Here is a 26,392-nt window from a genome sequence, read left to right on the forward strand (position 1 = left end):
ATAATAAGAGAAAATGTGTTTGAAGCCTATAAGAGGGGTTTAGGCTAGCTATAAGAAAGAACTAGTAAGCATGGAGATTTGAGCGCAGCTTTTAGGTTTTGGAAAACAGAATAGACTCAGAGGGGTATGAAGAAACTCTGAGTTAGGCTTTGTTGAACTGGGAGAGTACAGGAGGTGCTGTCCAAAGTGCTCAGCCCTGGATTTAAGGACCAGACCTCGGTGAGCACCCACTGGTGTTAAATCCTGGTGGGAAAAGGGGAGCTTCAAATTAACATGTAGAACCATCCATAGTCTATGAGAGAGCCCAGGTGAGTGCCAACCAAACTCCGCGAGGCAGCAAGCTGTGGCCCTGAGCCACCTTCTGGGAGCAGTGCCCCAGCAGCCCCCTCCTTCACTGGGGCAGCCAAGAATCATCCCTGGGCCAAGGCTGCTCAGGCTGTTACAAAAGCAATAGCACAGGGTTGGAAGCCAGGAGGAAGGTTCACGGGAAGAGGTAGCTGGTCTACCCGAGCCTCACAGTTCCAACATCACAATGCTTTCTCTTTGGTGAGGAATTTTGACAGCAGAATGCAGATTACCAGGGATCCATAGTAGCTGGAGGGTAGGGCCCAAGCTCTCCTTGAGGCGGTAATGATCATTAATAGCAACTGTTAACCCTTATTGTGCACTTTTTTACGTACCCATTCCGGTTCTAAAATATTTTACCTCACAATAACCAGAAGAGGTAGATACTAGTCTTTCCATTTTACAGATGAGTAAATTGTCGCACTCAGAGGCTAAAAACTCTCAGGTTGTAAGTACTGAAGCTGGGACCTGAACTCAGTCAATCTGGCCCCAGAGTTTGCCCTCTCCTCTTGAAATCTAAAAGTCTGTCCTCACAGGAAGCTAAATGGATACATATTTAAATGGGGAGGAGGGGAGAAAGTGGGGTTCAAGGAGAGACAATGATGCAATGAATAATTCCTTAATTATAACACTCAAGGGGTTCCACAAGATGTTCCAATATGGGGAAAGGGGTGATGGCTGGGTTTCGCATAGACATTGCAGGTCCATGGAATTTTAGAGCAGGAAGGAAACTTCTAGCCCCACCCTTTCTGAATGGGCTAAGGGACCATCAGGCCAATTCCAGAGGTGCTGATGCGAGACTGTAAGACACAGTGAGAAAATCCAGAGTGCCCCGACAAAGGTCATCTCTAGCACATGTAGGAGTCTTGTTACCGAGCGTCAGAAGGAAAAGGCCAAAGTCAAAGTCCAGGATGCTGAATCACGCTGTGATTAGGTCATTGTGGGGGTGATACTAACCAAGAAAGGACGCGAGCAGGAATAAAGCCTAAGAATTCAAAGTAACCCTGAGCTAAGAGGTTATGATATTCACAGCTAGGGAATATCATAACCTGCCAGGCTCTGCAGTAGATGAGAAAATTGCAGGACTACACATAGACAGGCACTGCTCAGCACCAGCTCTGACCTCTGATTAAATGGCAACTCCAGAGGCTTCTATTGCTCCCATGAAGGGGAATGGTAGGAAAAGAGGAAGGCATGTCTCTTTTCTATGTCTCCTATAGGTCCTCGTCTATAGCATATTAACTGAATGAGATCTTTGAATACCATGTTTGGGTCACACAAGAAACCTAATTTTTTGTTGAGAGAAGTTGAATACATGACTAATGCACTCTATTTTGAGGAACATTAAAAGATATAGATCCTCTTCCACGTGTGGCAGATAGCTTAGTGTGGAGGCTTCCATGGACTGAAAACTTCAGAAGGTCTAGTTTAATCGTTGTGGTGGTTAATTTTATGTGCCAGTTTGGCTAAGTTATGGTGCCCCGTTATTCGGTAAAACACTACTCTGGATGTCACTATGAAGGTGTTTTTAGATGTGGCTAACATTCAAATCAATGCACTTTAAGTGAAACATGTTATCCTCCATAATGTGGGTGGGCCTCATCAAATTAGTTGAGAGCATTAAGACAAAAGATAGATTTTCTAAAGAAACATTAATTCTATCTCCAGACTGCAGCATAACAATCATGCCTGAGTTTCTAGCCTGCAGATTTTGGACTTCAGACTGCAACACCAAGTCCTCCCTGAATTTCTAGCCTGCCAGCCTGTTCCGTAGAATTCCAACTTGCCAAACCCTGTGATCATATCAAACCCTGTGATCATATGAGCCAATTCCTTAAAAATTCCTCTCTCTTTTTCTCATATATAAATTGTGTGTGTGTGTGTGTGTGTGTGTGTATGGGGCGGGGTAGTTGTGTGTGTGTAAAGGGGTTCTCCAGAGAAGCAAACCAGTGGATGAAGTGGGTAACTAGATAGTTATAAATAAATAGATGGATATAAATAGGGTGTTTTATATATATATATATATATATATATATATATATATATATATATATCACTGTCTATTTTCCCTCTTCTTTCTAAAATAAGCCCAATTACACTGGACTCCCCTAGAGAATGAGCATGCACCATGATGAGTCATAATCCCCTCCCTCCGAAATGTCCTATCACATCGCACAGGAAACCACCTGCTCCCGATGGTGTTGGGATGCAGTCCCACTTCTCTCCTGGTCCTGATCCTTCCAGTTGCTTTCCAGACTACAGTCTACTATAGCCATGTCCCCCAGACCCGCAACAGCCATCTGATTTGCACACCCCAGTGTCCAACATATGTTATTGTACGTCATTGTTCGGAGGAATGAGTTCAAAATGTGAGCCTGGCCTTTGAAGTGGTCGTGTGGCTGGTGAGTGAACTTTTATGACAGCCAGCTCCTCTATCCCAGGTCTGATGCTCTCTGCTTGGTAGTCTCTGACATGGTCAAAGTTAGTTTCTTTAAAAAGAAAGCCAGCTGCTGGAGGCCTAAGAAAGCAATAGTTTCCAGGCAGAAGTAAAAGATAATTTGGATAAATTAAAACTTGGACTATTTTATTTGAACGAAGTACTAAGAGTAAAGGAGTTTCTTAAGTTTGGTAGTTATGCTTTACAGTATTTAATGGATGTGTTTTTTGATAGAGCAGTATTTGTAAACATAGTGGTTCATTACATTTGCAGAATACATTTCTCATAATAGTAATGGTCTTCTCATTTTGCTTTCTCCCTGATCCATTGCTCCAAAATCAGAAATGTGATGTTATCATGGTTTTTCTATTCTGGGACAGGATTTGATTTTGTAACTCTGACCTTTTGGGAATAATTAATTTGGGATTTTTGGAAGAACAGGGTAAAGAAATTCACATTTCTTGAATGTTACAATGTTGGAGACATTTGTCACTTTGGTTGAATCACTATCCCAATTTTATTGATGAAAAACCACTTGCCCGGGGCTGGGTCCACATTTAGGACTTAGAACATCAGGCCCCCAAAATTCCAGAATTTATACTCTTTTCAGCACATAATTCTGCCTTGATAAAGTGCTAAGTAGCTGTGGCTTATCAACTATAAGTGAGGAATCCAATGGTATTTACACTTGGAGTTATATAACCTTTTTATAGTTCATAGAGAGTTTGTGTGAACTCTCCCTAAGGGAACACACAATAATTGAGGTTGGAAACAGGTTAACCCCAAGTCATAAAAATCACTGATATGGGAAACGAGGAGAAAAATGGCTGCCTTCAGTAGGGGAGACCTGTGCTCCTGGCCTGAGGTCTGTGTTAAATGGGTGGAAGGACTGTCTTTAGTCTCGAAAAGCGTGACCCCTTGAACACACTCATTTTTACACCACTAGTATTGGTCTTTCAGAAAGCAGGGCAATGCCACATATTCATGTTCTCACTAGAATAAAGTCTAAGCTTTTTAAGAGGTAAAATAATTCCTCTATCTGACTTAGACTCCCACCCCTCACATACACACACCCTCACACATATGCACACACGCCCTACACCATATCACTCAGACACACAGCTCTTCCTATCAGTTAGTAGGTACCCCCGGGCTGCCCACACAGGTATGAAAATCACATTCTTCCATTTTTCTTCTTTTCCACAGTGCCTTGTGCATGCTATATATACAGCAGGAGAAGTAATTTTGTAGGTGGGCATTCGTTACACACTCAACTCTCGGAATATAATATAAGAATGTGCTAAGACGGGGAAATATTTGCTTGAACCAATGCCTGGAAACTGAACGTGATATGCACTTCATAGTCATATAAACCCCACATCTGGCTTATTTTCATATATAAGGTGCCTGAGTGGGTGGGGTACATATTTACATTATTTTTCCACTACTAGGCTATCCAGTGTCAAACCAGTCTGTGCTTGCTAGGGAGTTCTGTGTGTGTGTGTGTGTGTGTGTGTGTGTGTGTGTGTGTCTATTTTACATTCCCTATTTCAACATCTGCTGTTCAGTTGGAGCAGTTACCATTACAAAACTGTCACCGGCGTCTTCAAAACACACTCACATTCCGGAGATGTAGTAAACGCGCTCTGTGGCTGCACGGTGCCTTTTCTGTTTAAAAGAAACCCGAGCGGCAGCCCAACCCTTCCCATCCAGCTGCGCTTCATTCTGTGCCCGTGGCCATTGAGAAGTGAAGCTCGGAGGATTTTTAGAATCTGCTGCCCCAGCAGGTAACATTCTAGAGTTGGTTCTTTCTGCTGTTGTTTTCTTCTGCTGTTTAAAATGTCCAAACCTTCCCGCTTGGCTAGACCTTCCTTCTCCAGTACAGCTGCTAAGCCGCCACCAGCCAGGAGGGAGGATTTGAACAGCAAACAGAAAAAAGTTGGTTTGGGTGAGAAGATCCCGAGAACTGGAAGTGAGGGGAATTTGGTCAAACAGCGGCAGGTGCACACGGCAGCCACCACGGCTCAGAGGAAGGCTTCGGCTCAGCAAGGTAAGGCCACACCGGCCGGCCGCGTTGTCAGCCTGTGTTAGAAACTTCTTTCCTAATAAGCCTGGCAGGTCACGCACAGGAATGGGACTTGTTGTGGTTTCAAAAACTTGTCCGTGTGGGTGAGTGTGATGTTCTCTAAACTCCTAGAGTGCCTTGGTAAAATAAGCAGTAATTAGGAGGTAATAGAACTTTTTCATTAATTGAAGAATGTAAGAGGAAAACTGATGGTTTGCACTTCTCTTTGAGAAGGACAGATTTTTATCCTTGGTTGCAGAATCCAGTAGTATTCACATGAAGTTTCTTTTTTTATTGCTTATCTATATGAAAAAGAAATTAAAAAGGAAAATTTTCTAAAACCGTATCAACTAGCAAAGGAATGTTTGCATGTTTAATTTTTTGCAGTCTCTTTTTAAATGAATTTTTATCTGAAATGACAATCTGACAGTTGGTTCCTTGCCAAGCATGACAAAAATCTCCGATGAGATCGTTACCTGGAACATTTAAAAGAGTTTTCTCACATGAATATCAGAACATTTCCCTTAACAAGAATATGATTGAATATTTGACCTGAAATTGAGAAATGTAGTACCCAAACAAAGCTATCTATTATTTTCATGCATATAATCACAAAAATTACCTTTTATAACTTATGTAATAATTTCCTTCATTAGATCAAGAACTACATATTAAATCACTAAACAACATTATATATATATATATATATATATATATATATATATATATATATATATCTCCACCAAAAATTGTAATAGTGGGTCCTATGATTTTATACTAAAATTAAAAATTGTTTAACTATTCACTCATAACTGCAAGTTTTTATTTAGAAAAATTAAGTTCATCATACAATTTTATTCCCAATGTCCCTTTAAAAACTATTATAAATGAATATGCAGTGATGCATTTTCATGCCATGTACCATTTTAAACCTGCAAATCTATCTAGACATTCTTAATATTTTTCTTAACATATATGATGACCAATGAAATGTTTGTACAAAAACTATTTGTTGACCAAAATACTTTATAAAAGACATATACAGTGAACACTGGAGAAATTTGCAAGTGTTGATGAAAGTTGCTTAATAGACTGAATTTAGTCTGTATAAAGGGAAAGTTCTCTGGCATTACAATGTGTCTAAAAAAACACAAAAGTCTAAAAAATTCTTCTAAAAAAAAGTGTCTACCATCTCAACCTAAAGAGTGTCTACACATTCCTATGGTGTATATATCTGTGTCTGAGTAAAGTGTGCTGGGATGGAATTTTCAAATAGATGATCTAAAACTAAATACTTATTCAAAGATTATTTAAAATACTGACCTTTTGTCAATGTATGGGGACATCTTTGAATAAACTTAATGAAAGATAATAGGTTTTCTTTGATAACAGATTTAATTTGGGAGTTTGTTAAAAGTCATTTGAAATCTAGAGTGATTATCAACATGCAAGGTCAATATAGATAATGGACATTTTTGTTAAAAATATAAATAAACCAAAGGCAGGTGAAAAAATAATAAAGTGATGTTTCCTTCTCATCTCCCTGAGAGGATTCGGCTGTTCAAATGGAAAAGTTCCACTGCAACAATTTTGAAATTGGCAGCAGGACTGGATATTTTTTAAAGATCACACTTGTCAGAATGTATATTTGTTTTTATTTATAATCTGAATTCAACTTTCATAGCCACACATCCCATCATATAATACCAATGGTAACTTTAATTTTGGAGAATGGGATTAAAATACCCATGCTGTATAAGGATTTTACTTAAAGTGGTTGTCCTAAAATCAAGAAGTCTAACTAATAGTCATGCTATTTTAGGTTTGTGTTGGCTGGTGTTGTTCTCACTCCCCACACTGAGATCTTAGTGTTAGTTCTTTAGAATGGTTATTTCATTTGGTACATGAGGTTTAGTTTAGTTTATTTATGTAGGTTCTCACATATCTGAATTCCTTTATTCCCCCACACACACACCATGTGTAACTTGGTTAGTACTGTAATGTATTCTGGTACATTTTAAACTTTTTTGTTTGTCTCTCATTTACTTTATTTATTTATTTATTCATTTATTTTTTTGTTTATTTGTTTAAAGTATTACATAGGTCTCCTTTTTCCCCAATTGACACCCCCCACCACTCCCACCCCCAGCCCCCACCACCCCAGTGTCTGTCTCCATTGGTTATGCTAATATGCATGCATACAAGTCCTTTGGTTGATCTTTAAGCCACCCCCACCCCTGCCCGTCACTGGATCTATTTCTGTACATCAGTTTATGTAGTTCATTATATCCTACATACGAAGGACTTTATTCCTCCTGAAAACCCACTAAAGAAAGAAGAATGTTGGAGTGTTGTCGGTATGTGCCAACAAATTCTTTTCAGGATGACGATATGAGTCAACATTAGAGAATGTGGCCAATCTTCCTAAGTTTTTTGTATTTTTCTGAATTCATTCCCCCAAAATTGTTTTGTCCTAATTTTATTTATTTTTATTTTACTTCTTTTTTCTTTATTGATTAAGGTATTATATATGTGTCCTTATTCCCCCTGTTTCCCCCCACCCCACCCCCACTCATGCCCTCACACTCCCTCCCTCCCCCCGCCCATCTGTGTCCTTTGGTTAGGCTTATATGCATGCATACAAGTCCTTTGGTTGATCTCTCACCCTTAACCAAGCCCTCCCCTACCTTCCCTCTGAGGTTTGATGGTCTGATCGATGCTTCTCTGTCTCTGGATCTGTTTTTTTTCATGAGTTTATGTTATTCATTATATTCCACAAATGAGTGAGGTCATGTGAGATTTATCTTTCTCTGACTGGCTTATTATTTATTTAGTTTTTTAACTGCTCTAAATAAAGAAAATCATTTTTTTAGAAATGGACATGAACATTGACCACTAACTTAGTTTGAAAATGTTGTTCAATATCCTGTATATTAGTAATGATGATAATGATGATGATATCATATCTAAACTTTTGATTCCTCTCTTCTGAGACAATATATTGAATCCTATAAGCCTCATAAAATTCTTACAACATAGTACTATTACTATCCCTATTCTGCAGATGAGGAAACTGAGACAGAGTTTCAGTCATTTTCCCAAGATCATGCAGACAAAAAAAAAAAAAAAAATTCCCCAGAATTCTAATTCTAGCAGTTTTTGACCCTTGAGCTTGCACATTTCACCACTATGTTAAAGCACCCTATAGAGAAAAACAATTTTTTCATCAAAACAGTTAATGAAATTAATCAACACCTTGTGATTGGATAGCTTGACCCCTGAAAAACACTGTGTGGTGACATTCTGAATAAGACTGTCTGGTGACGACAGCCTTCTTATTTGTTGCCCGGAGTTGGCGTTTCATAGACAACACAAAGGGAAAAGGAAGAGAACAAATTTCAGGATTAATACATTTATCACAATACTATAAGTGTTTTTCTAACAAAGAAAAACCAAAAGATATGTTGAATATGGGACCTTATAGTCCCATTATATATACTCATGTGTGTATGCTTGAATATGTACACACACACACATACACTCACACATACTCTGCATACAATTTAAGAAAGGCTGTTCCATTTCAAATGTCCTGGTGGCCCAAGTATAAGCCTATAGGCCAAAAATTACTCAAGTCTAATTCTTTTTCTAACACAGGCTTCCTCTATGGCCTTGAGCAAGGCAATTATCCTTCCTAACTGAGTTTTGTCAACCATTAAAGAACAATAATACGTGGTTTATGGGGAGAAGTAGTGGTGAGGATTAATGACTTGGTTAATGCATGTCCAGTGCTTTCAAGAGCACATGTACCGTGTGAATACTCTAAGTCAAATGCAGTGGGGTTCTGTTTACTTCCAGTTGCCTGGAAGCTAAAAACTTATTCTTTCGAAAATATCACTTATGTACCTACACCAGGGAAACACCTATGCTACTCTTTCTGCACAAGGAGTAAGCTCACATGCATCTTATTTGCCATAGCACACATTGACTGGGGTTGTCTTTGGATACCCGCAGTTCAATATTGTCCGCCTCTATAAATAAAAAATACATATTAATTCTAGGAACACAAAAGGCATGTTTTCTCTCAGTGGTGTTTAAATTCATTCTGGATACTAGAGATGACTGCGGTGACATTAGGCCCTGGCACATTAACTTTTACCCAGTGAAGTAGCATGGAAGATAATGGTGGATATGCATAGGCAGTGTCTCTGAAAGGTGTTACTGCTTTTTCCTGTAACAAGCTGATAATATCAGTAAATGGTCCTCACCCACTGGGAGGAACTGCACTTTGTCTAGTACAGTAGTCGGCAAACTGTAGCTGCTCTGTTGAATAATGAGTTTGCCGACCACTGGTCTAGAGTATTTCAGAAGAAACAGTGGGTTTGTACGGTACTTATCATGTATTTTCCTTTATTGGATTGTTTTGTGACCAATATCACTCATTTTCCAGTACACCTAAGGTCAAGAGCACAGTATTTCTTCGGCAGAGCAATGGTAACCTGTGCTTACAGTTACTAAATTCATAGTTTTGGCTTACTACTAATATCAGTTCAGAATCATGCATTACACACCTGTATAGGGCACTAAGTCTTTCTCCATCTTATTTTTGAAGCTCACATCGCTTACCCTGGGCAGTTGTTTTACAAATAAAAGCTAAACATACTTAATGCTGCTTACCAGTAGTTAATGGCAATTTTTTCAACCAAGTATAGAATGAGCTCTGATATATGAATGCTAAAAATTAACATTTACTTCTGGAATTCTCCTTACTTTCCCTTATTAACTTTATCTTATTTGTCTTCTTCTACTTAACAATATATAAGAAGAAATATAAGAATGTATTCCCACGTTTCATTTTCTTACTTGATCCTGTTAAAATTCAGTATGTCAGAAAAGAAGCATGAGACCAATTCTTAAAATTAATCTATTTTTATTTTTAAACCAATCTGTGTATTTTCAGTTACATGAACTAATCTACTTAACCTAAAGAGATCAATAACACACAGGTCTGATTTAAAAAGATTAAATGCGTTTGCATTGGAGGAGTTCGGGACATTGAGAATAAAGAGAATTAGCAGTCTCAGAATTATAGAGTGGGACAAAAACTGAAATGCTCTTTTCATTCTATATATGTTATTCAAAAAGGCAAGAAACTGCTAGATCTCTAAGTTTCTCTTCAAATGATCACTGCCTTGACATGGACTGCTCTTGACCTCGATGTGTAACATCTCTTGTAGTGTGCTACCTACACTCCCAGTTCTCTGTTGTTACTTGCTTACTCCAAGTACAAGATGACTGGGCAGTGAGTTGTGTTCTCAGTGGTTGTGCTAATTTTTTTTTAAATATATTTTATTGATTTTGTACAGAGAGGAAGGGAGAGAGATAGTTAGAAACATCGATGAGAGAGAGTCATCGATCAGCTGCCTCTTACACACCCCCTACTGGGGATATGCCCGCAACCAAAGTACATGCCCTTGACCGGAATCGAACCCGGGTCCTTCAGACCCCAAGCCGACACTCTGTTCATTGAGCCAAACCAGTTTTGGCAAGGTTGTGCTAATTTTTTATTGAAATTTATCTATGAAACTATGCTATAATCACGGCTCATTTCATGCTGAAAAGTATAAGCAATATCTCTTATGTTTATAATACACAGATTTGCTTTAGGTTGCTTATCTTAATGGAACTTTAAAAGGAATATACCGTGTTTCCCCGAAAATAAGACCTAGAGCATGGAAAGATAAGACATCCCCTGAAAATAAGACCTAGCGCAACTTTGAGAGAAAAAATTAATAAAAGACACTGTCTTATTTTCAGGGAAACAGGGTATTTCTTAACTCAATAAAATTAGATTTTCTGTTTCTGCTCTCACCAGAATTGAAAGTTAATGGAACAAGCTCTATTTTGACAAATATTTTTCAAACTCTATATTATTCAGTACCTTCTGAAATTTAGACCTGTATCCAGTGAATGTTTCCTCTATAAAGAACTTTAAGAGTGTATACAATCACAAATGAGAACATTTGCCAACATCAATAGAATATTTTACCATCTGAATTCAGATTTTTACTTTGCTGTATATATTGCTTCCAATTTAAAGTTTTCAAGTCTAATAAGCCACCTTATTTTCAAAATACCTCTATTCCACTGGATTTGTTTAAGAAATCAGAATATGGTCATTTGAAAAATAATCAGAATTAGTATAGATGAAAGAGTGTGTGGTTAACTTGTTATTTGGGGATATAGTGATAAAAATTCACCCAAGCAAAAAAAACATCTCAGCACATCATTATATACTGAGTATGTTTTTTTTTTTTTAATAGTTTCTTTAATCTTGGCTATTTAGGAGCAAGCTATTGTAAGCCTCTACCTGTCCATCTGCCTATAAAGCTACTTATTTCTTCTATAATCACATAATTCTTAGATCATGGATAGAAATGGGAAGGGTAAGTGTCTGGGAATTTGCAAGTCTAGACAGAGAAAAAGCCTTCGTCTTAAAAATGCTGCTGTACCAGGTTAACTATTATGATTTCCTGAGTTAATGATTTTAAGGTCTTAAATTAAGTAAAAAACTACATCTATGTGGTTTTCCCCCCTTTTTGCAACAGGGAAAAACTCAAATGGGTTCAAATTAATTTTATTTCCCATGTTTCCAAAATGTGCAATTACATTACTAAAAGAAACTAGAGAATAATTATTTCAAACATATAAAAATCATCAGTGAAATATATTTGTTAAGTTACAGATTTTTTTGATACAGTTTGTATTTCTTGGTAATTTATCATTAGAAATACAATGTGTAAGTTAGACTTTAAAGAAAACTCATGATTTAAACATTTATTCAGAATACAGAATATTATGCTTATATTTGACAGTTTATCATATGCATCATGGATATATGTAATATTATACTAGTATATTACAGACTATATACATTCATTATTTTGAAATGAATGAACAAGAAATTTTATTTCAATATATATGCTAGATAAACATTAGATTGACTTTTTGAGACAATGTTTTAATACTTGATCCTGGTGATAACATTGTTTTCTGAACATATGATTAGTATAGTGCCTCTACTCACCAACTAAACCAAAAAAAAACTCCAAAAACCCACTGACCATCTACTATGTGTATGACATTGTGCTAAGAACTGGAAGGCTTAAAAAAATAAGTAAAACATGGTTCTTGCCCTTGAGGAGAATCATATAAAACTGGGATATCCAGGTTATCTGAATATTAAAATTTTCTGAACGAATGATGTACAAAATTGTATGAGTGCATAGAAGAAGCAGAGCAGGCTATTTCCCCAAGCAATGGGCGTTTGCCAGAGGAGGGGGGGGAAGAAGCATGATAAAAGATTAGGTTGCATTTGAGAAATGGCAAAGTAGACCAGTGTTGACTGAGTGAAAGAGAACTGGTGGGAAAGAGGTGGATGGAGGAGAGAGCTATTAAAATAATTGCAAAAGACAGGATTTTTTTTTCAATGAACAGTTAGTTATTGGGCTTCAACTATGTGTGAAGTGTTGTGCTAGACTCTAACCAAGTTGAAGGCCATGATAAATGAAGGCTGTAGTTCCACAGGGCTTACTTTATAATGTGTTTCTGTGATAAAAATTAAAGCAGACAAAGTGTACAGAGTAATGGAAAGCAAAGTGAGAAGCAGGCTCAGGGAACTGAGAAAGTCAGTTCTGTTTTTAATATGAATGTGATCTAGCTATTAACTAAGTGGCAATGCCAGATAAGAAGTTAGGAATTGCATCAGATCAAGGCAGGGGCTACACAGACAAATAAGTAGATCACCTCACACCTGTCAGAGTGGCTATCATCAACAAATCAACAAATGACAAGTGCTGGTGAAGATGTGGAGAAAAAGGAACCCTCATGCACTGATGATGGGAATGCAGACTGGTGCAGCCACTGTGGAAATCAGAACTCCCATTTGACCCAGTAATCCTACTTCTAGGAATATATCTCAAGAAATCAGAAACACCAATCAGAAAGAACATATCCACTATGTTCATAGCAGCACAATTTACAATAGCTAAGATTTGGAAACAGCTTAAGTGCCCATCAGCAGATGAGTGGATTAAGAAACTGTGGTACATCTACGCAATGGAATACTACACTGCCATAAAAAAGGGACTTTTACCATTTGCAACAGCATGGATGGACCTGGAGAGCATTAAGCTAAGTGAAATAAGCCATTCAGAGAAAGATAAATATCACATGATCCCACTCATTTATGGAATATAATGAACAACATAAACTGATGAACAAAAATAGACTCAGAGTCAGGGAAACACTGAACAGACTGTCAAATCTCAGATGGAAGGCAGAGGTGGGGAAGTGGCAGGGGTAAGAGACCAACCATAGTACTTGTATGCGTGCATATTAGCATAACCAATGGACACGGACACTGGGGCATTGGGGACTTGCTTTGGGGGCTGGGAGTGGCCAGGGAGGGGTCAATGGGGAAAAAGGAGACATATGTAATACTTTAAACAATAAAAAAAGATACAAGTCTTTTAATCTATATAATAATAATATATTTTTCATTTAACGTAACATTACATTTAACTGATTATCATTATAATTATAATTTTTCTATCATTTAATTTATAGCTTGAGGTATCCATAAAACTTTATCATAAATCAATGGGGTATCCCTTATCTGCTTTTAAAAGAAAGACTCAGCAACAAAGAGCCATTAAACATCCTTACATTCTTATTTGAAATATATTATTTGAATTACATAATTATTTCATATGGCTTGTTAGTATTTGTTTGACAATCCTTTCTATGAAAGTAGAGGGTTTTGTATTTTATTTTTAATTATGAACTTCTTTCTCAGAAGTTGGGGACTAATTTGCTACTTTAATTTCTAGCACAACATAATGTGATCTTTTATTATGAAATTTCTATTTACATTTTTAAAATTTTATGAAGACATTTTGGATATGTAAAGATAATATATCAGGAAAATATGAACTCTCTTCTACTTATGTCATCCTCTTATTAAAGTTATTCACAAGGATTTTTAAATAGGTATACATCAGCAAATAATAATGGGGGAAAAACATCATTATTCCCGCCCGGGCAGGTGTGGCTCAGTGGGATGAGCATCATCTCATGCACAGAGAGGTCACCAGTTTGATTCCAGGTCAGGAACTATCTATACCCTGGTTTTGGATTCGATCCCCAGTAAAGGGAATGCAGGAAATAGCCAATCAAAATTTCTCTCATCACTTTTTCTTTCTCTCCCTCAATCTTTCTCTCTCAATAAAAACATATTTTAAAAGACATTATTTTTCCCAAACAATTATATATATATATATATATATATATATATATATATATATATATATACAGATGTTTAGAGAATGCCTTCCCAGAAGAGCCAAGTTAAAACACTGTATTTTTATTAAATGCTATATCTATATATCTATATCTATATATATATGTCTATATACACAAGATGAGACAGAAGTAGGTTTACAGTTGCTTGTATGAAAAATAATAATAATATAAGAATAAGCTGTGTTTTGCATACTCACAACTATAAACCTACTTTTCCCCTTATATATGCCTGATTGATCTTATAGAAGAAAAGAAGAGAGTGTCAATGCAGAGGAATAAGTGAAACCTGGGGTCATCACTTGCTGTAGTGATCTCTGTCAATCTCTGGTACCTCGAGAATTATAATAGACACAATCAGTGGAGAAGAAGTAAGCCCTGAGTGCCAAGCAGTGTGGTAATCATTTAGATACCTCTACATAAAGCCATGGTAACACCGCCAGCAGATGAACAAGAAGAATGCCTGCAGAGGGACTCTGTGGAGAAAGCTCTTAATATCTCTGTGTAGACAAGAATAAAAGAAAGGAATATTCTAAGGATGTCTAAAGATTCATATTTTTGCTTAGGTGGTCTTAGAGCCTACAGTGATATTATTATGGATGAGGAATAAAAACCCACACACAAAAAAATAGCCAAATTTTTTATTTAACACCTCCAGCTTAGAGGTATCCCCAGCTATCTGGAGGCATAAAAGGAAAATCCTCTTAGAAAGAATGTACTTTATATCTGTGTCTCCTAAGAATGCCCACACATAAAAATTCAAAAACAGGAGCTCACAATAAAAACATAATAAATACATAAGGGAACAAGTACAGGAAGGAAAAACAGTTCAACAGAATGAGGTCTACATAAATTGTCAATATTGGAGTTATTAGATACGTTATATGAAATAAGTCTATTATATATATTTAAAGAATAGATTCTAATAATATTAAATAATGGATAATATTTAAACTATATTTTCTAGAAATGAGAAATATAACTAAAAATAAAAACTCAATGGACTTGTTAGATGGTAGACTTGATACAATGAAGAGAAAACTGGTAAAATGGAGGATAGACTTAAAATTCTTAATACAGAACTAAGAGAGAAAATGATAGGAAATATGAAAAGGAAGTTAAAAGATATAAACAATAGAGTGAGAAGGTCCAACATAATCCCAATTGAATGTCCAAAAGGAAACCATACAGAGACTAAGAGAAAAGCATTATTTGGAAAAGTAAGAATATTTCAAAACTGATAAAAGACATTATACTTCCTGAAGTCAGGAAGTCCAACAATTCCCAAGGATACATTAAAAAATAAACAAAAAAACCCACATCTAGATATTAATAATAAGTAATTATTTGATTTATATGCCTCTTATGGACAGTCATGATCAAACTGCTATTAAAAGACTGGTATACAACAGTTTATCAATTTTAATAAAATGTATAATGTGCAGATATGTATACAGAAAATACATTAATATATAAATCAGTTATGAGTTTTTATTACAATTGGGCCAAGTATATTTGAGAGGCATGTGTTTTATAGACAAATCTTATTTCTTAAACCAACCAGAAATACAATAGTTAAAATTCTCAACATAAAGTTTAATATTTATACCCGATTTTCTTACTGGGCAAGGAGGGGAACATCAGAGCTAATTTGTTCAATTTTTGCTGAAAGTGTTTTCAACTCACTGATATCAGTGGACAGAAAGGTTGATAAAAGAAGTCTATTTATAGAATAGCTATAAAGGACCAGTGCATGAAATTCATGCACAGGTAGGGTCCCTAGTGGCTGCTGGCTGCCGGCCAGGGCCTCCCTTTCCTTGGGTACCTGCTGCAGCCACAGCCGCTGGGGCCTCCCTTCCCCCCAGCTGGCCCCAACCCCTGGTTGAACTCCTAGTTGAACACAAAATGGCCACCACAAGATGACCAGCAGGGGAGGGCAGTTGAGGGGGGGACCAGGTCTGCAGGGAAGGGCAGTTAGGGTTGACCAGGATGGCAGGGGAGTGGTTTCAGGTTGGCAGGCAGAAGCAGTTAGGGGCAATCAGGCAGGCAGGCAAGCAGCTGGGAACCAGCAGTACTGGATTGTGAGAGGGATCCAAGAATGGAGAGGGTTGCTGAACTCGGTTTAGCTCAGTGGATAGAGCATCAGCCTGCAGACTGAAAGGTCCCAGGTACGATTCCAGTCAAGGGCATGTACCTTGGTTAAGGGCATGTACCAGTAGGGGGTGTACAAGAGGCAGCTGATTGATGTTTCTCTCACATAGATGTTTCTAACGCTCTATCCTTCTCCTTTCCTCTCTGTAAAAAATCAATAAAATATTTTTTTTAAAAGAATGGAGAGGGTGCAGGCTGGGCTGAGGGACACACACACACACACACACACACACCCATGCATGAATTTCGTGCACCAGCCTAAGTGACCATTAGGACCTGTCAACCAATGGATCATTATGAATGTAGGATTATCAATGTAGGATCTGCCCCCTAGTGGTCAGTGCGCTCCTACAGCCAACCTCCCACAGTCTCTCCCTCTTAACCTCCCTTCATTGGCCAGGCTAAGACCCCCACCTGTGCATGAATTTCTGCACTGGGCCTCTAGTAGTTCTATAATCATCATTTCTTGACTATTCAAGAAAGTAGGTACTATATCTACTAAATAAATCATGATATCTTTTAGCATACCAAATGAGACCAATTAACGGGAACATTCTATTATCAGCAAGGGATTTAGTACTTCCTTTAATAGACAGTCCCCAATTACTGAAGACTAGAGACCTGGTGCATGAAAATTTGTGCACTCTGGAAGGGGCATCCCTCAGCCCAGCCTGCACCCTCTCACAGTCTGGGAACTCTCGGGGGATGTCACTGGTTCATTTATACATTCATTTAAAATGTTATTCAACTGAACTTAATGCACTTAACATAAGTCATCATAAAGCTGGCTTTTCCCTTTCTGCTTGTACTCAGATAATCTCAGTATTTCCCCAAATCTGAGTCTGATTTCTCAATGAAATCAGCAGAGAGAGAGAGAGAGAGAGAGAGAGAGAGAGAGAGAGAGAGAGAGAGAGAGAGAGAGAGGAACAGTATTCATATTTCTAAGTATTTCTTATAGCATAATATTTAAATAGGCACCATGGTAATGATTTCTGATTTTGAAGCACATATTTAGGAAAGTCACATTTCTGCTTCATCTATCTTCTAATGCCAAATGACAAGTGGAAGATAAAGTACAGTCCGGTGTGGACTTACACAAGATGAAGAATCTATTTACACTGTGCTGAGCACTTAACTAAATGCCATCAGTTACCAGATGACTATAAACATGAATTGTGATTGCAGCAGTGACCCTAAAAAGGCATTATTGTCTATCATCTTCAGAAAGTAGGGGGGAAAAGATATGGTGAGTTTTAAGGAAGGAATATGGAGAAGTATGGCATAGAGGGAAGGGCAGAAGAGAAATGAGAAAAATATATTTGGAAAATGACAAAAGTTATAGAATATTATTTTGGTTATTTCTTCACCATCTTTTAACTCAGCATCTAGAATCCTTGATAAAGAAATACTTCCTCAGCAGTAATTTTTATGAATCTTACTGAAAAACAGAAAGGGAAAATGTTTATTGTACATTAATAATAAAAGCCCAATTCCAGAGAAGGGACATATTGAGAAGCACTAATTTAATGCAGACATTCTCGATGGAAGATTGGCCAATTAATCAGGAAAATAAGAATTTTTTTTCTTAAATGTATAAGGTAAGCATAAATAATAACATGATCACTTATAAGTTATTATTTATATGTTAAACTTAGCTTCTCAATAACTTTTTTTTTAATCTTTTTAAATATGTTTTTATTGATTTTTAGAGAGAGGGAAAGGGAGAAACATGAATCGGCTGCTTCCTGCATGCCCCCTCCTGAGGATCGAGCCCACAACATGGTATATGCGTTGACTGGCTATGGAAAATAGCAACTCTTGCCGAAACCAGTTTGGCTCAGTGGTAGAGTGTCGGTCTGCGGACTGAAAGGTCCCAGGTTTGATTCCGGTCAAGGGCATGTACATTGGTTGCGGGCACATCCCCGGTAGGAGGTGTGCAGGAGGCGGCTGGTCGATGTTTCTCTCTCATCCATGTTTCTGGCTCTGTATCTCTCTCCCTTCCTCTCTGTAAAAAATCAATAAAATATATTTTTTTTTGTTTTGTTTTGTTTATTTATTTATTTATTTATTTATTTATTTTTTACATATTTTCTTGATTTTTTTTTTATTGCCCCCCTGCCTCCCTCCCACACATCCCCTCCCTCCCCATAGTTTTATGTCCATTGGTTGTACCTATATGCATCTATACAAGTCCTTCGGTTGATCTATTATCTCCCCCTGATATCCCTATCCTCCCCACTGTAATCCGACAGTCTGCCTGTTGCTTTACCTTCTCTATATCTGTCTCTTGGTTCATCAGTTTATAAAGATCTTTATCATCCACCGATGTGTGAGGTCATGTGGTGTTTCTCTTTCGTTGATTGGCTTATTTCACTCAGCATGATGCTCTCCAATTCCATCCAGGTTGCTGCAAATGATGAGAATTCCTTCTTCTTTATGGCAGCATAGTATTCCATTGTGTAGATGTACCATAGTTTTTGGATCCAATCATCTGCTGACGGGCACCTAGGCTGTTTCCAAATTCTGGCTATTGTAGATTGTGCTGCTATGAACATAGGGGTGCATATATCCTTTCTGATTGGTGTTTCTAGTTTCTTGGGATATATTCCTAGAAGTGGGATTACTGGGTCAAATGGGAGTTCCATTTTCAGTTTTTTGAGGAAACTCCACACTGTTCTCCACAGTGGTTGCACCAGTCTGCATTCCCACCAGCAGTGCACGAGGGTTCCTTTTTCTCCGCAACCTCGCCAACACTTGTCGTTTGTTGATTTGTTGATGTTGGCCATTCTGACAGGTGTGAGATGGTACCGCATTGTTGTTTTGATTTGCACCTCTCGGATAATTAGTGACTTTGAGCATGTTTTCATGTGCCTTTTGGCCTTCCTTCTGTCTTCTTTTGAAAATATTCTGTTTAGGTCCATTGCCCATTTTTTAATTGGATCATTCATCTTCCTTTTATTTAGTTGTATAAGCTGTCTGTAAATGTTGGAGATTAAACCTTTATCAGTGGTAATATTTGCAAATATGATCTCCCACACCGTGGGCTTTCTTGTTGTTTTATTGATGGTTTCTTTTGCTGTAAAAAAGCTTTTTATTTTGAAGTAGTCCCATTTGTTTATTTTCTCTTTAGCTTCCATTGCCCTAGGGGCAATATCAGTGAAGAAGTTATTTTGGCATACGTCTGAGATTTTGCTACCTGTGGATGCTTCTAGTATTTTTATGGTTTCCCGTCTGATGTTTAAGTCCTGTATCCATTTTGAGTTTATCCTTGTGAATGGTGTAAGTTGGTGATCTAGTTTCATTCTTTTGCATGTGTCTGTCCAATTTTCCCAACACCATTTATTGAAGAGACTGTCTTGACTCCATTGTATATTCGTGCCTCCTTTGTCAAATATTAATTGAGCATAGTGATTTGGGTTGATATCTGGGTTCTCAATTCTATTCCATTGATCTATTTGTCTGTTCTTGTGCCAGTACCAGGCTGTTTTGAGAACAGTGGCTTTGTAGTATAGTTTGAAGTCTGGTATTGAGATCCCTCCTACTTTACTCTTCTTTCTCAGAATCGCTGTGGCTATTCGGGGTCTTTTATTGTTCCAAATGAACTTTTGGAGAGTTCTTTCTAGGTCAGTGAAATATGTCGTTGGTATTTTAATGGGGAGTGCATTGAACCTATAGATTGCTTTAGGAAGTATGGACATTTTGATGATGTTGATTCTACCAATCCATGAACATGGTATGTTCTTCCATCTCCTTACATCTTCCTCTATCTCTTTTTTCAGTGTCGTGTAGTTTTCCGCAAATAGGTCCTTTATTTCTTTAGTTAAATTTATTCCTAGGTATCTTAATTTTTTTGGTGCGATGGTGAATGGAATTGCTTTTTTAGCCTCTGTTTCTGTAGTTTCACTGTTGGTGTATAGAAATGCCATGGATTTCTTGGCATTAATTTTATATCCTGCTACGTTGCCAAATTCATTTATTAAGTCAATTAGTTTTTTAATGGAGTCTTTTGGGTTTTTTATGTACAATATCATGTCATCTGCAAATAAGGATAACTTTACTTCTTCTTTTCCAATTTGGATGCCTTTTATTTCCTCCTCTTGTCTAATTGCAATGGCTAGTACTTCCAGAACTATGTCAAACAGGAGTGGCGAGAGTGGGCATCCCTGTCTTGTTCCTGTTTTTAGAGGGAATGGTTTTAGTTTTTGCCCATTGAGTATAATGTTGGCTGTGGGTTTATCATATATAGCTTTTATTATGTTGAGGTATGATCCTTGTACTCCCACCTTTTTAAGAGTTTTTAACAGGAAAGGGTGTTGGATTTTGTCAAATGCTTTTTCTGCGTCAATTGATATGACTATATGATTTTTATCTTTCAATTTGTTTATGTGATGTATCACGTTTATTGATTTGCGGATATTGTACCATCCTTGCATTCCTGGAATAAATCCTACTTGGTCATGGTGTATGATCTTTGTGATGTTCTTTTGGAGTCGATTTGCTAGAATTTTGTTGAGGATTTTGGCATCTATGTTCATGAGGGATATTGGCCTGTAATTCTCTTTCATTGAGTTGTCTTTATCTGGTTTTGGTATTAGGGTGATGTTGGCTTCATAGAAGGAGTTCGGAAGTGTTCCTTCCTCTTGGATTTTTTGGAATAGTCTGAGGAGGATAGGTTTTAGTTCTTCCTTGAATGTTTGGTAAAACTCTCCTGTGAAGCCATCTGGCCCTGGGCTTTTGTTTGCTGGAAGCTTTTTGATGACGGTTTCAATTTCTTCCCACGTCACTGGTCTATTGAGATTTTTAGATTCTTCCTGATTGAGTTTTGGCAGTTTGTATTTTTCTAGGAATATGTCCATTTCCTCCAGGTTGTTTAGTTTGTTGGAATAGAGTTGTTCGTAGTATTTTGTAACAATCTGTTGTATTTCGGTGGGGTCTGTTGTTATTTCACCTCTTTCATTTCTGATTTTGTTTATTTGGGTCCTCTCTCTTTGTTTCTTGGTTAGCCTGGCTAGAGGTCCATCAATCTTGTTTATCCTTTCGAAGAACCAGCTCTTGGTTTTGTTGATCTTATGTATTGTTTCTTTGGTCTCTATGTCATTTATCTGTGCTCTGATTTTTGTTATTTCCTTCCTTCTGCTTACACTGGGCTTTTCTTGTTGCTCTTTTTCTAACTCTTTGAGTTGTAGAGTTAGTTCATCTGTTACCATTTTTTCTAGTTTTTTGCAATAGGCTTGTAAGGATATGAACTTCCCTCTCAAAACTGCTTTTGCTGTGTCCCATAGATTTTGGATTGTTGTGTCTTCATTGTCATTTGTTGCCAGGATGTTTTTAATTTCTTCCTTGATTTCTCTGGTAACCCAGTCCTTGTTTAATAGCATGTTGTTTAGTCTCCATGTATTTGATTTCTTTGGATTATTTTTATTGTAATTAATTTCCAGTTTTATGCCACTATGGTCTGAGAAGATGCTTGATATGATTTCTATCTTCTTGAATTTGAAGAGACTTTGCCTATGTCCCAAAATGTGGTCTATCTTTGAGAATGTCCCATGTGCACTTGAGAAGAATGTATATTCTGTGGCTTTGGGGTGGAATGTTCTAAAGATGTCAATTAATTCCATCTGGTCTAGTGAGTCGTTTAGGATTGATATTTCTTTGCTGATTTTTTGTTTAGATGATTTGTCGAAGGGTGACAGTGGGGTATTAAAATCTCCTACTATGATTGTATTGCTATTAATCTCTCCCTTAATGTCCTCCAGCAGTTTTTTTATGTATTTGGGTGCTCCTGTATTGGGTGCATATATATTTACCAGGGTTATTTCTTCTTGTTGGATTGTACCCTTTAGTATTATGAAGTGACCTTCATTATCTCTTGTTATGTCCTTCACTCTGAGATCTAATTTGTCAGATATAAGTATTGCTACCCCAGCTTTTCTTTCCTTTCCATTTGCCTGGAAAACTTTTTTCCATCCCTTCACCCTCAGTCTGTGTGCATCTTTTTTTCTGAGGTGAGTTTCTTGTAGGCAACAGATGTAAGGGTCTTGTTTTCTTATCCAATCTGACACCCTATGTCTTTTGATTGGAGCATTTAATCCATTTACATTTAAGGTTATTATTGATAGGTACTCATTTGATGGCATTTTTATTCTATACCCATGTTCCTTCTTCAATTCCTATTTCTTTATTTTTACAGTAGACCCTTTAGCATTTCTTGCATTGCTGGTTTGGTGGAGATAAATTCCTTCAGTCTTTTTTTGTCTGTGAAGCTCCTGATTTCCCCTTCAATTTTGATTGATAGTCTTGCTGGGTACAGTATTCTTGGATTCAAACCCTTCCTTTGCATGACTTTGTATATTTCATCCCATTCCCTTCTAGCCTGATATGTTTCTGTTGAGAAATCAGTTGCTAGTCTGATGGGGGTTCCTTTGTAAGTAACTTTCTGTCTCTCTCTGGCTGCTTTTAAGATTCTTACTTTGTCGTTGTTGTTTGCCACTTTAATTATAATGTGCCTTGGCGTCTGTCTTCTGGGATTCATTTTGCTTGGGACTCTGCGAGCATCTTGGATTTGTGTGGGTTTTTTCTTCTCTATCTCAGGAAAGTTTTCTGTCATTATTTCTTGAAATACTTTTTCCACGTCTACCTCAGTTTCCTTTCCTTCTGGAACCCCTATTATTCGAATATTATTTTGTTTTGTAATGTCCCAAAGCTCCCGTAGGCTCTCCTCCTGCTTTTTAATCTTTTTTTCTAGAAGCTGCTCTAATTGGGTATTTTTTTCCATCTTGTCTTCTAGCTCACTGATGCGGTCTTCCGCTTCATCTAGTCTACTCTTGATGCTTTCTATTGAGTTCTTCATGGTAGCGATGTCATTTTTCATTTCTTCTTGGTTCTTCCTCAATTCCTGATGGTTCTTCCTCATTTCTTCTTGGTTATTGTCAAATTTCTCTTCCATTCTTTTTAGCCAACCAATAATCATTATTCTGAACTCTTGCTCTGGTAGGCTGCTTGCCTCTGGCTCGTTTACTTCCTTTTCTGGTGATGCCTGCTTTTCTTTCATTTGTGGGGTGTTTCTTTGTCTTCCCATGGTATCTCTTTTCAGGATGTCTGGTTATGTGGTGTTCTTTCTCTTGCGTTAGTTTATAGGTGCAAAATACAACACTACCATGTACAACACGAGAGGCACTTAACAGGAATGTATTTACAATATTAATAACCTCTAATAAAGGTAACCCCTAGCGATAGGCAAATTAGGGTATAGGAGAGAAGGAAGGAAGGAAGATAAAAATAAAGAAAAATTAAAAAAAAAAAAGTCAAAGAAGAAATAAAGTAATGACAAAATGAAGTTAGAAAACAGGGAGAAAAAGAAGAGAGAGAGAGAAAGAGAGAGAGAGAGAGAGGGAGAGAGAGAGAGAGAGAGAGAGAGAGAGAGAGAGAGAGAAGAAGCAAACTAAAAAAATGGGAAACAAACTATATATATGTGGAGAAAATTGCCATAGATCAACCACTGAGCCCAGCCAATGCCGGTAACAATACTTGGAGATTAATACAAACTACAATACAATATCCACTATTATTAAGTAAGGTTATGATATACAGAAGTCAAAGAAACAAACAAAAACAGAGGATTTAAAAAAAAATACAAAGCAACAATAACAACACTGGAATAAGCATAACAATTTCACTGAAAAGCACCAATATTCACAATAATCAACCTTCACTCAAACAATGAGAAAAGGATAGAAAGTGGAACCGTTTTTTTTTTTTTTTTTAACTAGTTAATATAGTGCAGAGAGTGATATTTATACACTTGTATCAGGGGTTGGAACTTAGGTCTATGAGTATAGTGAGAGCTTTAGCAGGGGGTATACAGAAAGAATAGAGGAAAAACTAAAGCCGGAAAGGGATAGGATAAACTGGAGACTAAAAGGTTGAAGTTTAGTAAGAGAGTGATGGGGTAAAGGTCGAATTGAGATAGGGTTGAATGATGCTATAGTAGAGATTAAAATAGAATGAAGGTTACTCCCAATGTAAAATAAAGACGAAGTAAAATGGTACTGGGGAGGAAAAGAAAAAGAAAAAAAAAATTGCAAAATAGCAGTAGTAATAGTGAAGATAGAGATTGAAAAATGTAATAATTGAAAAGATAAAATCAAGTAAGGAAAAAAGAAAAAAAATCGTTTCTGAAGTAAAAGATGTAAAAAATGAAAATTAAATAAAAAATGTAAAAAATGAAAATAAAATAAAGAATAGTATAATTAGCATAAAATTGTCCAGTAGAGTCAATCACTTCCTCTGTTATTGTATTTGGTATGCCTGGTTCTTGGATCAGAGAGTCTTGCAGTTCCCAGCTTTCCACTGCACCTCAGTTTTGTAAGGTAGTCCTTAATTTTAGGTAGGCTATATCTTAGTTATTTGTGACCATTTATTTTTGATTAATTAAAAGAAAAAGAAAAAGAAAAAAGAAAAAAAAAAAAAAAAAAAAAAAAAAAAAAAAAGGCAGTTTGTAGTTCAGCCCTTAGGTGTCAGTGTTACCGGTTTGACCTCCCAGACTTTGGTTGCTCTGGCCTTCTTTCTCTCTGGGGGCGGGCCCTCGCAGCTCTCCTGGGCTACAATATAGGCGGGGCCGCGGCCGCACTGGGGGCGGGGCCTCGCGGCGCTCCAGGGCGCAGCGCTCAGGGCCGCACTGGGGGCGGGGCCTCGCGGCGCCTCTGGCGGCGCGCTCAGGGCCGCTCTGGGGGCGGGGCCTCGCGGCGCTCCGGGGCCGCGGTACTCTGGGCGGCACTGGGGCTGGGGCCTCGCGGAGCTCCTGGTGGCGCGCTCAGGGCCGCTCTGGGGGCGGGGCCTCGCGGCGTCTCTGGCGGCACGCTCAGGGCCGCTCTGGGGGCGGGTGCTCTGGGCCGCACTGGGGCCGGGGCCTCGCGGTGCTCCTGGCGGCGCGCTCAGGGCCGCTCTGGGGGCGGGTGCTCTGGGCCGCACTGGGGCCGGGGCCTCGCGGTGCTCCTGGCGGCGCGCTCAGGGCCGCTCTGGGGCCGGGGCCTCGCCGCGCTCCTGGTGGCGCACTCAGGGCCGCTCTGGGGGCGGGGCCTCGCCGCGCTCCTGGTGGCGCACTCAGGGCCGCTCTGGGGGCGGGGCCTCGCTGGAGCAATGGCGCTATCGCAGCCTGAACTCTCAGCCTAGCCACGCAAACTCTGACCTTTCTGTGGGTGGTTGAAGAGCTTCCTTGAATCCACCCGCTTGCTCCGATCGGGGCGCCACAGGTGCTCGCTGGACTCCTCGGCTGTCAATAAAATATATTAAAAAGAAAATAGCAGCTCTTAGTGCACAGAAAGACTCCCAACCAACTAAACCACACTAGGTGGGCAATGACATGTGTTTTTTTGTAGGATCCACGTAGAGGCTGTGTGTGCTGCCTGACAAAGGTGGTCAAAGTGTTTCAAGGGTCATTAGGTCATTAGGTCTTTAATGGTCAAATTGCAAGGATCATTATTGAACAGCCACCACACAGAAGCCTAAACTGTATTTAGAGCACTTATAATCCAGCAGGACATTGAAGAATGTTGAGAACAGGGTGAATGGTATGATCAAATTAAATGATCAGGCGACTTTGGGAGTATTTTGAAGGATGGGGGGTGGAGATAAAGAACACCGGCAGACGTTGAGCATCCTTTCATATGTCTATTCTCTTTGGAGAAGTGTCTGTTCCTTTGTCCATTTCTTAATTGCACTTCTTTTTTTTTTTTTCTTTTTTTTTGGTATTGAGGATGTTACCAATCATCAGAGAATGCAAATTAAAACCACAATGAGATATCACCTCCTACCTGTCTGAATGGCTATTACCAATAAAACAACAAACAAATGATGAGGGTGTGGAGAAAAGGGAACCTCATGCACTGTTGAAGGGAGTGCAGAATGGTGCAGCCACTGTGAAAAGCAGTATGGAGTTACATCAAAAAATTATAAGTGGAACTGACTTATGACCCAGCAATTCCACTTCTGGCAATGTATCTAGAGAAATACTGATTCAAAAAAATATATGCACC

At 38.2% G+C, this 26,392-nt stretch overlaps 1 protein-coding gene across 6 annotated transcripts in view; it reads left to right on the forward strand.

The window, feature by feature from the left end:
* Positions 1–4,705: 4,705 nt before the first annotated feature.
* The window catches only part of KIAA1217, a 437,889-nt gene continuing 416,202 nt past the window's right edge, over positions 4,706–26,392 (forward strand). For 3 of the 6 annotated variants that reach the window (XM_084867746.1, XM_084867744.1, XM_084867741.1), the window contains exon 1: positions 4,706–4,832. The gene's annotated coding sequence lies outside the window, so the exon portion shown is untranslated. The remainder of the gene's footprint in view (positions 4,833–26,392) is intronic. The other 3 variants (XM_084867748.1, XM_084867745.1, XM_084867743.1) reach the window with 3 other exon arrangements.

Source organism: Pipistrellus hanaki (assembly GCF_964339955.1).
Source record: "Pipistrellus hanaki genome assembly, chromosome: 1".
Taxonomy (NCBI): domain Eukaryota; kingdom Metazoa; phylum Chordata; class Mammalia; order Chiroptera; family Vespertilionidae; genus Pipistrellus; species Pipistrellus hanaki.